A 17,078-nucleotide genomic window follows, 5' to 3' on the forward strand; every position below is an offset into this window, starting at 1 on the left:
CACTGTTTTGTGACACAGTACAGTGTATGAGGGCGTTTTACATGCTACGTGGGTTCAAATGTAAATGTTTGTAAGTGTTTCTACCGTTATTGCCATGTATGTGTAATGTTTGTGCTTCCATGAGAATTTTGTCTCATTCTGGCAGATGTTGTAATGATGAGCTACGTCAGCGAACGTAAATTATTAGTAATAAGTGATCTGTTGATTTCAGCGACCTAATAAAGCAGTGATATAAGACGCGGTCAGACATGAATGATGTATTTCCGTATATACGTGACAGTGTTTTTCCAGATGTCACTGGTGATATGCATTTGTCACAGCGTTCTTTTTTTCCTGTCGCTGCTGCGTTCATTTTGTCAGCAGATCTGAGACGCCAAGGAAGTCAGTTTAGGTGACGTCTTGTCATAAGCAGCTGTCAATGGAGTAGATGACGACATCTTAATCGTGTCGCAACTTGGGACAAAATTATCTGCTGGCGGCGACTGGCGCACGCTGAAATATGTCACTGTTCAGAGAAACTGCCTCCATTCGACTCAAAAGAGAGGCGTCGCAGGAGTAATTTCTGGACGTTATAACTTTCCCTGTCCTCATCAAGTTACAAGACTCCACATCACAGCACTGGACGATTTAAATGAAAGGTTAAATAATGTCGAATTACAGTGGGAAGTCCTGTTTTAATTTCGATGTTGTGCTTACATCACATAAGCACCGTTTTAACAAAACACTAGGAGCAAATTCAAACCTTAATGACTTGGCAACTTCACCATAATTACCTATACAGCGTCAACGGTTCGAGGTATCTAAACAAATTTTTCTGCAAATGAAAGTAGCCAGAGGCGTGGGGAGAAAGGTGGGAGTAAAGGGAAAGTTCTGCTTTCTTGCTCTAGATGGGTCAATAGGAACCGACCTACCGCCATGTCATCCTCTGCCAATAGCGTCCTTGATGAGGTATGGAGGGGCATCTAGTCAGCGCACCGCTTTCCCGATCGTTGTCGTGTTCCATGACTTTGGAACCAGTTCTAATCTCTGTTGATCCATTGTGGATACGGTGTAGCGACAGTCAGATATTTACCAAAGAAAAGTCACCGTCAGTCGTATGTTTTCAGAAGTTATTTTATTTCTACAGCCACTTTCGGCATCTCATTGATGCCGTCTTCAGGACCCTGAGCACTCCATGTGCTGTACATCGATGTAAGCATAAATGGAGCCGTTGTACTTCGAAGACTTGACAACAACTGCAATTAAGTACACACTCCACAAAAAATTCATGGAATGTAGATATTGATGGCTGTGGTTATACATGCGTCGATGTATCTGATTACACAAAGAGCGCACAGGGGCCTGAAGATGGCATTAATGAGATGTCGAAGCTGGTCGGCCGGCCGCTGTTGGCCGAGCGGTTCTAGTCTGAAACCGCGCGACCGCTACGGTCGCAGGTTCGAATCCCGCCTCGGGCATGGATGTGTGTGATGTCCTTAGGTTAGTTAGGCTTAAGTAGTTATAAGTTCTAGGGGACTGATGACCTCAGATGTTAAGTCCCATAGTGCTCAGAGCCAGTCTAGTTGCTTCACTGGGCCTGGAAAAAGGATGTGGGACACGCTATAAGCAGGTATGCCATGACTCTTCCGTCTCAGTTTATAGAAACAGTGAAAGTCCAACGACAGGATGATTCCGGCCGGTAATCGAACTGCTGGTAGTGCGGATACAAGTGACGAGTGAGTCACGGACACGGCGAGGCGGCCAGCCAGATATAGGTGAGTTCGGCGGCGGGACGTCCTTGGGCCCCTGGCAGCGTGCCCCGGTGGTGGAGAGTGCGCGATTGTGCCCGCGGCGGGGTGGACGCTGCCGCCTAGGCCAGTGTTGTCCGCGGCGCCGAGGCGTAGCCATGAGACGCGCGCTCTGCCGTGCCTGACCGGTTACTTTAGTTGGTGTGCCGACGCCTGCCCCGATCGTCTGACCGCGCTCAGGTACCAGCACACATTGCCAGCTTTCTTCTTCTTCTTCTTCTTCTCGGTACGCCAGTATCTGTTCTCCGTCGTTTCAGCAGGTGGCCGAGGACAATCGGGATGTGTGTTTGAGGGTTGGTGGCAAAGGCTTCCGCGAAAGTTCGCTGTTATTGACGTGTTTCTGGAAGGAATCTGCTACTGAGACTTCGGAGACTGTGACAATAGTGCAGAGTTTAGTGCTATACTATATCATGAGCATTATTTCGACTTGTATACATAGTGTGTGTGTGTATGCGCCCCATATGTCTTGAACACACCAAATAACTTTTCATCCAGAAGCGAAATAAAAAGCATATCAAGCAAACGTGTAGCTATCAGATGGACGTCAACCAGCACGGTTGTCTTTGTTGTAACTTTGGTCGTTAACGACGCTATGAACAACAGTGTCTTTTTTTGAATAGCACCCTAATTATTTATCTCGTAACCTAGTTTCCTCAACATCTGCTCAAAAACTTATCATAGTGCGCCTCTCACGTAAAAATTGAGTTATTAAAAACGTAAGACCAAACTAACTTTATTCTACTGTGCTGTCACGCAGTGCAGCTAGCCGGAATAACGTAACTCGGCCACTACGTGACAGTAAACAAATGGAAACACAGGGAAAATACACACCACTCATTCAGTCAACAGCCATCAGTTGAAGTTTTGTGACAGTACAACGTGCACCAACAAGGAGGCGGTGGAAGTTCTACTCATTTATGGGGAATACAATATAGCAAAACAGTAATTGCATTAATGTTTTTTATTGACAATACAGATACATATCGTACGGTATTGTAGTACTTTTAAACGATACGTTCTGTATAGTAAAAACAGTTCTCGATTGGAAACTGCATCACTTCGTTGTTGTACGTAGTGTTCAACAAAGACTCAACTGAAGAAGGTTTACGGAATGACCATTGGGAATTTTCATTATTTACTGTCGCCTTCAGCGGGTGGAAGAGTTACGTTACCCTAAGTATCAGCCAATTATGTGTTACGCGAGTGGTACACTGTGATCATTTTCTGAACAGGACTTTGAGAGTAAGTGGATTACCAAGTAAATAGTGCTATATGATGCTAATTACTGCTGTCCATATCTTCGTGACGAACAAAACTACAAGAAAGGCGATCGTGCTGGTTGATGTCCCTGTATTGTGCTTCTGGACAATGTTATTTATGATGGCCAGAACAAATTGACACGCTCAATGTATAGTGAAACGATGACCCCTTCTATATTCTGATATCGAAATAACGTTTTCCGCAAATTACAGCAAGCACAAGATAAGGTAATTTTGTTGTACGGGTATTACCATTAATTAGCGAATCAGCTCAGATGTTGGAGCAAGTGCGCAATTTTCAATGCGTTAATATAGCTAATTTAAGTTTTCGAAAGCTCTTGAAAAGGTGAATACAGTGATACAACGCTTTTTATTTTTAGTACTGAACATTTTCCCAAAAATTTATCTTAGACGTGCTACAAACGAGAGGCGAGGCGGCTGGAATCTACTTTGCGGTATAAACACAGCCAAGTGGGGATTTCGTGACAGGCTGTTGCAGGCAACAAGAACATGGTCTTGGTCTTCTGAGAACAAAGTTAAATCTACTTTGTCGTACTTTATAGGTCAACATGCGGGGTCGATTACAACTGTGCGTTAACATTTAGCGTATCCGAGGGAAATTAGGAAAACACATTTCAAATAGATGTATGTGCTCGTGTTTAATGTCCGCTGCATATAACGACGTGGGAGTGCCTCGCTTGGCGCTAATTACACTGGAGTGCGGAATACAGGCAGCCATCCCACTCGTTTCTTGGATACGTTTGCGAAAGATTTCAACGACAACATTAACCACCGTTATTTCACAATAATCTTTCACGATGATCTTCCTAATACCATAAAAAGTATAGAGTTCAATTTATGGAACCTTCAGTAACGCGGTCGGTAAGTTAAGAATATAAATCATATAACAAAATTATGTGCCCCCTTTCCGTAATATCAGAAGTCGAACCCTTTTCGCTATACTGAAAATAATGTAACGTGTTATGCAACCCACTCTACATAAATTGTAAGATGCTACAAACCACGTTTAAATATTTTGAAATGTTCAGGATGTAAAAGGGATAGTAAGTCTTTGTGTCTTATTATTCCCTGTCCACGTGTGTGCATACAAAGGACGTCAGTATTTTGCATATGGCCAATGTTCCTAACATTTGTCCATGTACAAACACTATTATCGTGTTGTAATGGAACTATGATCATTCTAACATTATTCGAGAGTCCTGGAAAAACGTAAAAATCTTTAAACATGTTAATACCACTTTGTTAAATTATCTCGGAAAAGGAAAATGTTTGGTGTATCTACCACATTACAAAATCCTCGGACCCTTTCTATACTTTGCCTTATTGAAAGCTTCGTTTGGATATCAACGGTTTGGGAACTAGTTAATATTAAAAGATCCCACGTATATATTTCGCGACCGACTGTGTTCAGTCGCTGACGCAACGCACTTCGTAGGAAATACGTTCGGCTTTCGACAACACAGCTGACTACTGGAATTGACCTAAACTCGCTCATTAACGCGAGCGTATTAAAAGTTTACTTATTTTTTTATTCCCTTGATAAAGTTCGTAATCAGTGTGGTGAAGCAGAAAACTAGAACGGAGTGCGTGGTAATCACATTCCACTCTCGAAAATTGAGGTCGGAGGAAGCTGTGGGCATAGTCAGACGAGATGAGCTGAGAATAATCAGTTTTGTCTTGATCAGCCGTACTAGCTAAGACGACTAGACGTCAAAGGGTCGAGAGCTCGAGAATAGCTCTGAGCAATGGAAGATAGTTAAATCAGTGTCGACCAGTGCCGCCATGTGGTGAAGATTATACGTTACTATAACCCGTCTGACATAGAGTTCCACGTCGTCATTAGTCTATAGATGTCTACAGCTATTTACAGTATTATGGAAGTACCTCCCGGACACTTGGAACGCTTTAGACGAAGCGTAAATAAATTTTCGAGCACTGCTGCTGTCTTCATGTATATCTTGGGTGGAAAACCGGCGCCGTCCCCGACTGGTTTCAATCCGGCGTGGGAAGAAACTCCTGGGAGAGCGAGGCATCCGTATTGTACTCCACCCTGTACACTTTTTCGGTATTTTTTTCCGCCGGCCCTCGACTCGCCTCGAGACTGCAGCCCATAACGCAGACCAGTGAATGTTAATTTTCTTAGTGTTACAGCAACAGTCCTCACCCAAGCGATCAGTCGTCAGAAGTACTTTTGAAGAAATATATAAGAAATTTTTGCTGTCAGTGTTTGTGGAAATTAACGCACTAAATTTCAAATTCTAATATGACCTGCCTGTGGCCAAATATCACAAAGTTACTCCTGATTGTTTTTACTACTAGGTTTGCCTGTCTCGTTACCATATTTTCTTCTATTTTTTCCTCTTGTTGACATTATTAAAAAGAAAACTAGCTGAGTGCCTAGCACTGTTAGAGAGTGTATTTATTCCAGCGAAACTAACCCCCCCTCCCCTTTCTGTCCATCCCCCCTTCACTCCTCTCTGCTCGTCCCTTCCTTCACCCCCCCCCCCTGCTCATCCGTTGCTTCTCTCTCTCTCTCTCTCTCTCTCTCTCTCTCTCTCTCTCTGCTGCATATGGTTCTTGTTCGCACAGTATTCTTTTCCAGATGGCAACTAATATATGTACAAAGTTTCACTGATATCTTTCCAGATGTCTAGGATTAGCCCACGTATGCACATGTCAGCTGTGCTACATACATTTAACACATTTCAACTGCATCTATAGCGAGGCTTGAACTGTAGTTTCATTTTCACGCAGCTCAATGTTTGACATCGTATCCTTGAACTATTTGCTGTACAGTGATATATTTTTCCAGGCACATCTAGTGATACGCGGGGCTGCTCTCCGCGAAATGTATTATGAATATAGTTCGTAACAACGAAGTGATAAATTTAAACGTTTTGTATGATACGGCAGTTTTTCACGAAACCCAGTGCTTATGACGTCATATCTCCTGAACTGATATAATTTTCGTGGAACGTTCAATGGTACATGTGAATGCTGCCTGCAAAATGGGTTGCAAGTAAAGAAATAATAAATTAAACGTCATGCTTCAGGCATCAGTTTTACTGCATGATCAGTGAGAACATAGTAAGCGATAAACTTTTCTTCTTTTTCATTTTGTGTGGGTTGTTAACAAGAAAAGTTTCGTAAAGGTTTGAAATTATCTACAAAGTTTGTTGCAGTTCACCAAGAGCTCTCATTCTCAAGTAAATGACTAAAGTACGGGAATTCACGTGTCGTGGGTTACATTGCTTTTTCACCCCCATCCTTTTGATAGGTTGGTGGTTCTCACCCCCACAGCGATTCTCTCCAGACAGTAAGTGATCTGTGTACCAATTTGGTTGAAATCGTCCGTAGCTCGTGGTCGTGCAGTAGCGTTCTCGCTTCCCGCGCCCGGGTTCGATTCCCGGCGGGGTCAGGGATTTTCTCTGCCTCGAGATGACTGGGTGTTGTGTGCTGTCCTTAGGTTAGTTAGGTTTAAGTAGTTCTAAGTTCTAGGGGACTGATGACCATAGATGTTAAATCCCATAGTGCTCAGAGCCATTTGAACCATTTGGTTGAAATCGGTCCAGTGGTTTAGGAGGATATGTAGTACATACATACCGAAATGCATACATTCATTTTTTATATTATCCGTGGATGTATGGATTCTTGTCAGCTGTTACGTCTACAGCTGCTGAAACTGAAGGTAATTTATAATGAGTTACTCGCAGCCAGTAGCTTTTATAGTCGTTTATTTTTATATATCGTGTCTTCAGCTGTGAACATTTTTTTTACTAACGGTTTTACAAAATTTTGCAACGAAAATTTTTAAAGCATTTATTGCAAAACGTCGTAAGGAAAGAAATGTTCACGGCGCGTAAATAAGTGTATATATCTGAAGATGGGGTGAAAATAAAATGAATGTACTAAAAAAAAAAAAAGCGGATGCTTTGAGGCATAGAGTTTTGTTGCTGTAGCGTGTTGCGAAAAGGCTACCATTCATATCGGTGCATTACCTCGTAAACATTGTCATGGACATTAGTTTTGACTTCATGCGCTAGGAGCGCTGTTCTAGCGTCACGTGATGAGGCGGCCGGCGAGGTGAAGTAGGAACGTGAATCAGGTCTGCGGATCACCAAAGGCTGCCCATGCCTCATGTGTACTCTTGCAGATGCAGTGGACCGTTTCCTTACACGTGGATAGTATGCACGTTTGAATGTGATAGGTGCCGCTAGATTTCCCGTACAAGTAATCACCCTCCGCACTGCGTTATACAATAAAATATTATACAATATAATACAAAAATATAATACAATAAAATATTATTAAGAATTCGTTAATTGTTGTTGACTTAAATTAAAAAAAAACATGCATTTCAGGGAGGTGCTAAGTGTAAGTCGGATCCTGAACCTGAATAATACTGAATACGACATCCATTGTGGAAAGTAACATTTACTACTAACAAGGGAAACTCCCCATCGCAACTCCCCACAGACTTAAGCGGTAACATAGCTCAGTGGATAGCCCGTCAAAAACTGAACACAGATCAAGCATGAAAACAGGAAGAAGGTGCACTGAACTGCGAAAAAAAGAAAAATAGAAACAGTGCACAGTCCAAGCTCAAGATATTCAGTATAGAGCAAATTTGAATAGCCACGGCGTTGTGATTATGTGGTCACGGTGATAGACTGCGAAGGGGAAGATCTGTATTCAAATCTCCCTCGTGCCCCATTTTTTTCACTAAATTATGAACTGTCTGTCCGGTCACTGAGGTGTCTGTTCACTGCTTTCAAATTTCTCTCTGTGTCGTGGTGTAACGTTTGCAAAGCCAGGTGTAATGAAGGGACCTTCAGACGTAGTAACTCATACTGTATTTGTTCTACGCAAGTACCACATGTTATGACTCTTGCCTTCAGTTTTGGTAGTTTTGACTCTTGAATTCCTTTGTTGTAACATAGTTCACATCCATTTGTTTGTTGGTTTGATTTGTATGAGAAGTCTGTGCGGCATCTCGCCTGCTCTCACTATTCATTACATATTTACTTGCAACGGAAAAAAAAACCAGGCCGATTTGAACACAGATCTTCCGCTTTGCAGTCCAACACCGTGAGCGCCCAACCACAACGTCGTGGTTCTTGCAATTTGCTCGATGTTATATGTCTACCTTCCACAAATTAGTTATGAATTCTTGTTTTTGTGGAAACGTCCTTGTACTACCTGGCAAATCAAACTTAAGACCTGCCCCCCCAGGGTGGCAGCACCATCGCGTTTATACCCGAAAAACAGGGAAGAGGGGCAGAGAGCGCTGTCACACTATGTACGCCTATAAGAAAATGCACTGTATAGCACAATAATTAAACACTGTCTGGCCCCTTTTTTTTAACAATATGCCTCGTACACAGTCACTTTTTTAACATTTATTCACAATGTAACGTGTATGAATCCCCCTTTTGTCTTTATGCAACTGTCCGTTTTAATTTTAGAGCTTCACTTTTATGTAATAAATCCAAGATCATTTTTGAAACTGTCGTCTCGTTCGTAAATGATTGTAAGGTGCCAAAACAAATCCCAGAGAGAGAAAAATCGTTTGACGAGTTTACTTGCTAGCATTGCTGTTCTGTTCGATAAAAAGCTGCGAAGTACGTATTAATCTTAACTTGTGAATCGCTCCACTTTCGCACAGGTAGCACTAAGTTCTTGTCTGGCGTAGCGGTAACTTTGTTTGCGGGCTCCTGCGCACAGTTACAATTAATACTCGCAAAACAACGTTAGATAAATGAATATTACCTCCAAATTCTAGAATAACTTCAACGATCAAAGCAAATTTCTCAGAAGCACTACTTAATTGACAATGATCGTGATAGGGCAGTCAGTTTGCACGAAATATTTGTAATTTATATACACAAACCTTCCTCGTGAACTTGTGAATCGGTCTCTCTATGAAAACCGTACCAAAATCCCTGCCGTAGTTTGAGATTACCTTTCACATACAGACAGAAAAACGCGGTGGAGGTATTTTAATTTATAATACGATAGGTGTCCCATAAATTGCTATTGGACATTTATCCACATCGACAATGGGGCATTTGGGTGTACTTAGTTCTTGTTTGGTGTAGATACCTGGATCCCACTTCACCCAGCATCGTGTCCCTCATGCACACCATCGACTTTCTCAACTTCATCATTTCACTTTCACATTCTGCACCTTTCCCGTCAGCACTATCGCTCCTTTCTCTCCTTTTCATCATCTGCAAATTTCAAGACAACTGCAAGTTCTCGCGGATCGAGATGGCATTTCTCGCAGTAGTTTATCTTGTTCTGACCGAGGTATATAACAACACACAATATTTTCCACTGGAACAATGGCTGTACAATGTCATGTGACAACATTTGTTGATGGGCCGACGATTCGCTTTGTCGAGTAATATCAAAATCTTTGTCTTTCCACTTGAAGTGATACTCGCTTCCTAAAGTCTCGAAATGTTCAAAGTTTATATTAATTCCTTTCTGGGTGAAAAGTGAGGGTGATCGACGCGACATTCTCACTAGCCCTCTTGGTGCGCTCCATAGCGAATTTTAACACACTTTTCGTTGATTCCAGAAAGGGGAAAAATTCTATATTTCTTGTACTAAGACGTCAAAAGAACGCCTGAAATCTTCTGGTCACCTCTAGTATAGTTACATTACCTAACGTCTCAGAACCGTCTGTACAGCACTTTTTCGTATTCCATGAAAAGCTATTCCATTTCTTCTGTTCTATCCACAAAGTCACTATCTCGATATAAAATTTCATTCATTGTCTTAACAAGTCGCATGTTTTCATAGCATTTTAATGCAGCTTAGTAACTTTCGCCAGTTTCAGTAACGCATCTCTTTGTTCAACGTGATGCAATATCAAGTGGGTCACATTCTCACTGTATGAAACCACATTTGTTAGACATATATCTTTTATTGACTTTATTGCTCTGTTACCATATTTCCGCCGTTTCCAAACACGGTGACTCCTGGCTTTTGAAATGCAATTTCTCTTCCAAAATAACACAGTCAAAGTGAGATATAGTCATACACCACAACAGATTGAGTGCTTCCTATTCGAACGTGCATAATACCATTGAAAAGCTTAGCGTTCGCCTAAACTCACAAACGACGGGAATCATTCATTAGTGTACAAAATTTGATACGTACGCGATAAGAAGCTAATATTTGTCCTTATTTCTATGCGTTATTGCCGGCCGTTATGGCCGAGCGGTTCTAGGCGCTTCAGTCTGGAACCGCGCTGCTGCTACGGTAGCAGGCTCGAATCCCGCCTCGGGCATGGCTGTGTGTGATGTCCTTAGGTTAGTTGGGTTTGAGTAGTTCTAAGTCTAGCGGACTGATGACCTCAGATGTTAAGTCCTATAGTGCTCAGAGCCATTTGAACCATTTTTATGCGTTATTAAGTGATGTAAGTGTGTATTCGATAATGCGCAAGGCTGTTACGTCTTGTTACTTTCTGCTTTTAAACCTGGTATGGAACAGAAAAACTGCGATGGGAAAGGCATTCGTGACCTACCATTTATATTAAATCCAAAAATTAAGATGACGATACCGTGAAGATAACGGATATAAGCGAGGATAAAGACCAGAGAAGGCAGTATTGTCTGCTCAGGGTCGATGTGAGGCGAAGAGGAAAGAACTGATATGCGATATCTAGAAACTGCCAGTTCCACCAGGTAATCCGCTTCGAAAGAAAGGAAAAAAAAAAGAAAAGAAAGGTAATCTGTACATGCATCTGAACCGCACTGCTACAATGTTTGGTGAGTGACGTGAACATAAATTTGGGCTCAGCGAATTCATCAAACGTTAACTTTTTCCAGGCCACAAAGGCTAACTACCACTTACATCGTCAATTAACAAGAAGTTCATTCACGCTAGTAGAATTTAACGATAATAGAAACCATCCCCTCTGTGTCTACCGAAATTACTTGATTGTTTCTTCCATCGTAACTTAAGTTCTGTGATAAGAGTTACGTATTCTCTTCAATGACCGCTTGTCACCATCATTCAACGTGCTCTTTCATCCGCATTGTGATGTTTTCCCGCTTTCCCTGTATGTGTTATAAACATTTCATCGGTGCCTCTTGAAACACCACACACATCGGCTACCTGTGTTATGGAAGCATCCACCGTACGAATACCAACAATTTGCCCACGTTCGAATTCACTTAGCTCCGACATAATGCACTCACGATTACACGGGACACAATTTTGACCACAACTGACACTTGCAAAGTATTGATGACACAGCACAGGTGCTGCTCGCGTTCAGATAAAACATGCAACCTGATGGCTTGCTAGAATCTCCATTTATATTTAACCATGCATTTCTTGCGATATTTCGATATTCTTGTCTAGCCCCTGAATGTAGGCGGAGGTCGCGTAGACTTGGTCCTGAGAATGAATGGACTATAATAAAGAGTACTTTTATTAAATGAGTAGGCGTCATTTGCAGTGATAAATTACATGAACTGATAGAAGCGTAGTCGTGTAAAATTTTGCTAGTATTACGCTGAGGTGTATCCTGTAATGTACAAATAAGCGATGACGATGAATGGAAGGCAATCATTTAATTCCTTTCTGACGGCAAAATACACCATTGTTCAGTGTTTCATAGCTTTACTTCAATGCTCTCACGCACAAAATATCAGTTCTGCCTCAGCTAAACTGTGCGAGCAGTCGTGAATTAGTAGAGCTTAACGCCTCACGTAATGTTTACCAATGACAATTTCGATGATGCAGAATTATGAGCATTAACTTTTCTGGAATACTACAGTTCAGGCATATTTTTTAACTCCAGCTTGGACAGTGAACAAAACTGCCGGCTAGTGAAACAAAACTACTGATTCACTGTGAGCAAATTGAACAATTCACTGCTGTTTTACTCTTCGTTTTGCACAGAAGCATAACAAATTGACGTTTCGACACTTTGCGCGTCAACTTCTCTGCTTAAATTCATCCAAGAAACTTTTCCTGCGATTGAACTGACCCCGTTCCTGACTTTCCCATTCTTCACAAATGTGAGGTCTACTGGAATCGAATTAGTGACTGGCCTTTTTTTGTTCCAGTAATAGGTGATGTGTTTTCTACCACTATCTGTGCATCTGCGTAATTAATTCTACTTTCGGTATCTACTTAATATTCGGATGAAGACTGAGGTGCACAAGATTTGTTCACAGCGGTAGCACACCGATGATGAAATGCCGTACTAAGACTGCATAAAGTGTGTATGCATTTAAACCACACTGGTTTCTTGTGGCACTCTATCAAATCTTGAGGTTGCATTGTAACAATGGGTAATCTTCGTCTGCAGAAAAAGAACAGAAAGGGATACGATTACATACTTTACTGACACAAAAAATGTTACTATTAGTACAGTATGAAATTTGCGTAAGAAATATGCCTTCGTGTTAATGTCATTACTGGATATACTTAAGTGTGCGTCTAGTTTATGACTTTTAATACAGTTACATTAATTGTGCTTGTAATAAGTATTATTTGGATTTTTATGTCTCATAAACACATTAACTTTCGTCACAACCACTTAGAGCTTGCATAGTTAATGGACATAGTCTCAAAAAATGGTTCAAATTGCTCTGAGGACTATGGGACTTAACTTCTGAGGTCATCAGTCCCCTAGAACTTTGAACTACTTAAACCTAACTAACCTTAGGACATCACACACATCCATGCCCGAGGCAGGATTCGAACCTGCGACCGTAGCGGTAACGCGGTTCCAGACTGTAGCGCCTAGAACCGCTCGGCCACTCCGGCCGGCGGACATATTCTAATGCTGTTTAAGACCATCAAGCAAAAATTAATATATTATATGTATGCATACAATTCTGTTCAGAAATGAGGTCATAACTGGGAAATACGGGCGATGAGTCTTTCTGTCTCACACAGAATCATCTTTTTCTTTTTTCCATTCATTCAGAAAGTCTCTAGGATATGTTCTTGAATAACGAGAAAGCAGAAACCTGTAAACATACGCATATATGATAAAAGATACACCATGATGTCCATGCTGTATGGACTGTTTCTCTCGGTCGACGAAACAGAAGCAAAAGTATCTATTATTCTTCGCGCATGTTGCGGACGTGACCACCATAGCTTCGGGAAGACTTGGCGGGTCAGAATTAACCCGGCCGCCACGTTGCATTTAGCCACTGCGCAAAACAGTGTAGCTTCATAGTTGGCAGGTGTTGGAGGTTGTCGTCGAACAGCGTGCTAAACCTGTGCTCCAATGGTAGCTCCTGTGCATGCTTCCATCGAGCAGACACGATTCTCTCTCTATCCTGAAACGCTATCGGACAGCCTCGACAGAAATTTGTGGAATTCATTTCACGTACCGCATGCGGCTATTTGCACAGTGAACGGGGACAGCAGACTTATTCCATTGATTGTTTCAGTGCCTCTTCAATTACGTTGGATTCGAAGCTTTTTACCTTTTCTTCCAGCTTTGCGCTTTAAATCTCTTACTTCTACTCCTAATTCAATTTCTGCTGTCCGATATCCATAAATAGAAAGTGCGTTACACGTTTCACGTGTGGTGCTTACTAACTCACCAAATGTGGCTGTCCTTTAAACGCTGTTAGTAATGGAAGTTAAAAGGGGTTTGTTTCCTGATAATTTAAAGGAAATAGTACGAACGACGGTGGCGTACACTTTCTGCTCATCTGGTAGTTACCATGTTCCGCGGCATCAAGTTGAATTAACCCCAATAATGTGATGTCACCAGACCCGTAGGAAGCTGATTAGAATTCTGGTAGTGCACGAAGTATTGTCTTTCGAATTTGGCACGTAGAGGGAGAAGAGGCTACGATGTAAAACTATACACAGTAATATTGATCATCAGCTGTCAGCAAATACTGTAAGAGTAGGTCAAATACACTGAAGGTGAGAGTTCACGCCAAATAATATACTGGGCACGGATTGGTATCATGTAGGACTTATTGAAGAGATACAGAACAACCAAAGAAGCGCAGCGAGTTTCGTCACAGGTTTCATTAGCAAAAGCCAGGGCGTCGCAGAAAATTCCATCTAAATCTACTGCAGACGCTGCAAAAGAACCGTTGTGCTTCATGGAGAGGTTGACTCCTCACATTTCCTGCCTCTGATCTACTTAAAACATTTAATATATCATTTTTCTGCAATTGCCTGTTGTACGTCTCGGTGAAGTGCCAAACAATAACGTATCTTCCATTACTTCGACGTCTTGTTGAAAGCGCTCACTTTGTTGCTCACGGACATCGCCCGAAACTGCAGGGATAAAAGCACTGTAACTGTTCAAAAAAGTTTTTATCTCGACGCTCATAAAACAAACCTCACATCTTGAACTTTCTAGCATGTTGGGAACAACGAAATAAAATATAGGTCCTGTTTGTTGCAAAAGAGATCATAACAACCTCCATGAAAGACATACAAGCATCCCCTTACTCAGTCATTTTCGGTTCAAATTTGAAAGTCATTTTTTGGATGTTATGTCCTAAAAACACGCCTCCTCCCAACTTCACTTTAGACAGACGAAGAAACTTTCCTTAGTGATACTTGAAACCTTCCCCATCTTTGGGTAAGGTTTTCACAGACTCTCATTTAGTCCAAATTGGCGTGTAAAGGTAGTAACGAATTTTCTTCAGATCCTGTAAGTTATTACGCAAAATGAAGAGCCAGAGGGCTAGCCTTAATAGTTATATGATACATACTAGCCAGCGTAGCCACTGCCACCGACATTTCAACTTCATATTGTATCAATTTAAATAATATTTAGATACACATAATTAATTCACTGAAAAAACAATATTTCGTAAACATTGATAGTAGGAAATGTGTGATACGACTTCTTGTGATTAGATTAACTTTCATTCCAATTGATCCGTAGTGAGGAGGTCCTCCAGGATGTGGAACATGTCAGAAAAACAACAATACATGACATATTTACAACTAAAACAAATAAGCTAATGTACCATTCCACAGGTCCCAAGTAGAATGATCGTCATTTTTTAATGAACACTATATGAAAGTCATTTTGCAAATGCTAATGCACTGAATTTAAAATGAAGTTTTTTATTTATTTATAAGGTAATAAACATGTAATACAACTACTATAGTACTTATTTACAATGAACACATTACTGTACTGAAATGGTGTAGAAGTTAGACTGTACTTACACACACACACACACACACACACACACACACACATTTACAATGAACACATTACTGCACTGAAATTGCGCAGAAGTTATATATATATATATATATATATATATATATATATATATATATATATATATATATATCAGTTGGTTTTACTGAGAAATTCATCAATGGAGTAGGAGTGGGCCACCAATAAATCCTTTAGGCTTCTCTTAAACTGAATTTCATTGGTTGTTAAGCTTTTTATGGCTGCTGGAAAGTTATTGAAAATGTGTTTTCCTGAATAATGCACACCTTTTTGTACAAGACTAAGTGACTTTAAATCCTCGTGAAGATTATTCTTATTTCTAGTATTGATTCCATGAATTGAGCTGTTGGTTTGAAAAAGTGATATATTTTTAATGACAAATTTCATTAAGGAATAAATATATTGGGAAGTGATCATACGAAGGTGCAGCACGCTAAAAACCACAAGAATATGCCACTTGAGTAAGACTGTTTTCATTGTTGACACGTGTCACGAGTATGTTCTGTGTGGGTTTATCGAAAATCCATACTGTGAAAACAGTTGTTAATGACAGGAATTCACGGAAGGGGTGTTTCTGAACTGAGAATAGGAAAGACGTCGCTGTCATTACCTTGTACGTGACATATCAGTAACGTAGGTGTCTTATAAAGTAAGTCACTGCAGTAAGTATGGAGCGGTGGTTCTGCGGCCTTCTGCCATCACGGCTAAAGTCATGGCTAACGTCTTTTCTTTTTTGCAGAGAGGGACGCTTGCAGAATTTAGGATAAAACTTATTTTACTATTTATAATTTATTCAAAGAGACATGTGACGGATGTATTAATTATGTATAATTTGAATTAATCAACATTAGATTGCAGTTGCAAACGCATTTCTTTTATATTTGTCGGCAGAGGAAATGAAGTTTCAAAATGTCTGGTCTAGTTTTCAAGTAGGAATGGACCTTATCACATGATTTGTTGATGTTAGTCGTGGTATTCAGAATGGCTTTCAAAACTGCGATACTTAGCTGTGTTTTGATTTGTCCGTATCTTACTCATTAGAGAAAAATCTCTTTCGGCAGGTGCGTTACTTCCAGGCAAACATAAAACTTATTCACCAATTATGCGAAATTTCACACTGTTCATGTTGTCACGGAAATGTGTGAACTCCACCCAACGGTCTTCAGTAGCAATATTTTTAGGGTTCCACCTTGATATTTTTTCATCTGTGATGTAGTTTGAAATAAAGCGCAAACTCATCGAATGCGTTCGTATCTTGGTCGTCGCTAAGAAATCTGTGTGTAATCAGCAAATCGATCACATTCTGTATTTCTCCCCACGTAGGTACTTTGTCAAAGTCGCCCATTCAGACACTTCAAAGTCTGCATTGAACTGACACCACTGATCGAAGTATCCTTTGCTAGCCTTATGACATTCAGCTGCCGCTGTTTCTACACCCTGAACAACAGCGTGACTTTGTCGTAATTTTGTTATTCGATTACGAACGGCGTGAGGAAGAAAAAGAGAACTCTCTTTACGTGCCAAGTTATCTCGGGGCCGCTTAATTTCCTTTGAAGGTTCTGCAGCAAACACGCATTGTGTTTCAGTTTTTAACACCGTTTGATAGGAAGCCGTTGCCTGTGCATACAAAATGTATAACCATAATTCAGAGATGAGATTTTCGAAATTTTTTAAAAATATTTGGGCATTTATAGATGCTCAAAAATAGATTTTTAAAGGCTGAAATGTTTTTAAAACTCTTTCAAGCGCTGCCATTAACGCGAGCCACCCGGTTTTGCTGTATCCCAGCAGTTTCTGATACTCTGT

The 17,078-nt window shown here is 40.9% G+C and overlaps 1 protein-coding gene across 2 annotated transcripts in view; it reads left to right on the plus strand.

Annotated features, from left to right (window-relative positions):
* Window positions 1-17,078, plus strand: part of LOC126161596 (long-chain-fatty-acid--CoA ligase 1) — a 493,689-nt gene that overhangs the window by 308,326 nt on the left and 168,285 nt on the right. Inside the window, exon 1 of one of the 2 annotated variants that reach the window (XM_049917544.1) lies at window positions 1,834-1,967. The exons of the other annotated variant lie outside the window; for it this stretch is intronic. The gene's annotated coding sequence lies outside the window, so the exon portion shown is untranslated. Of the gene's footprint in view, window positions 1-1,833; window positions 1,968-17,078 lie in introns of those variants that run through there. 2 annotated transcript variants of the gene reach the window in all.

The sequence above is a fragment of the Schistocerca cancellata genome, chromosome 2 (genome assembly GCF_023864275.1).
Source record: "Schistocerca cancellata isolate TAMUIC-IGC-003103 chromosome 2, iqSchCanc2.1, whole genome shotgun sequence".
NCBI classification, from domain to species: Eukaryota; Metazoa; Arthropoda; class Insecta; order Orthoptera; family Acrididae; genus Schistocerca; species Schistocerca cancellata.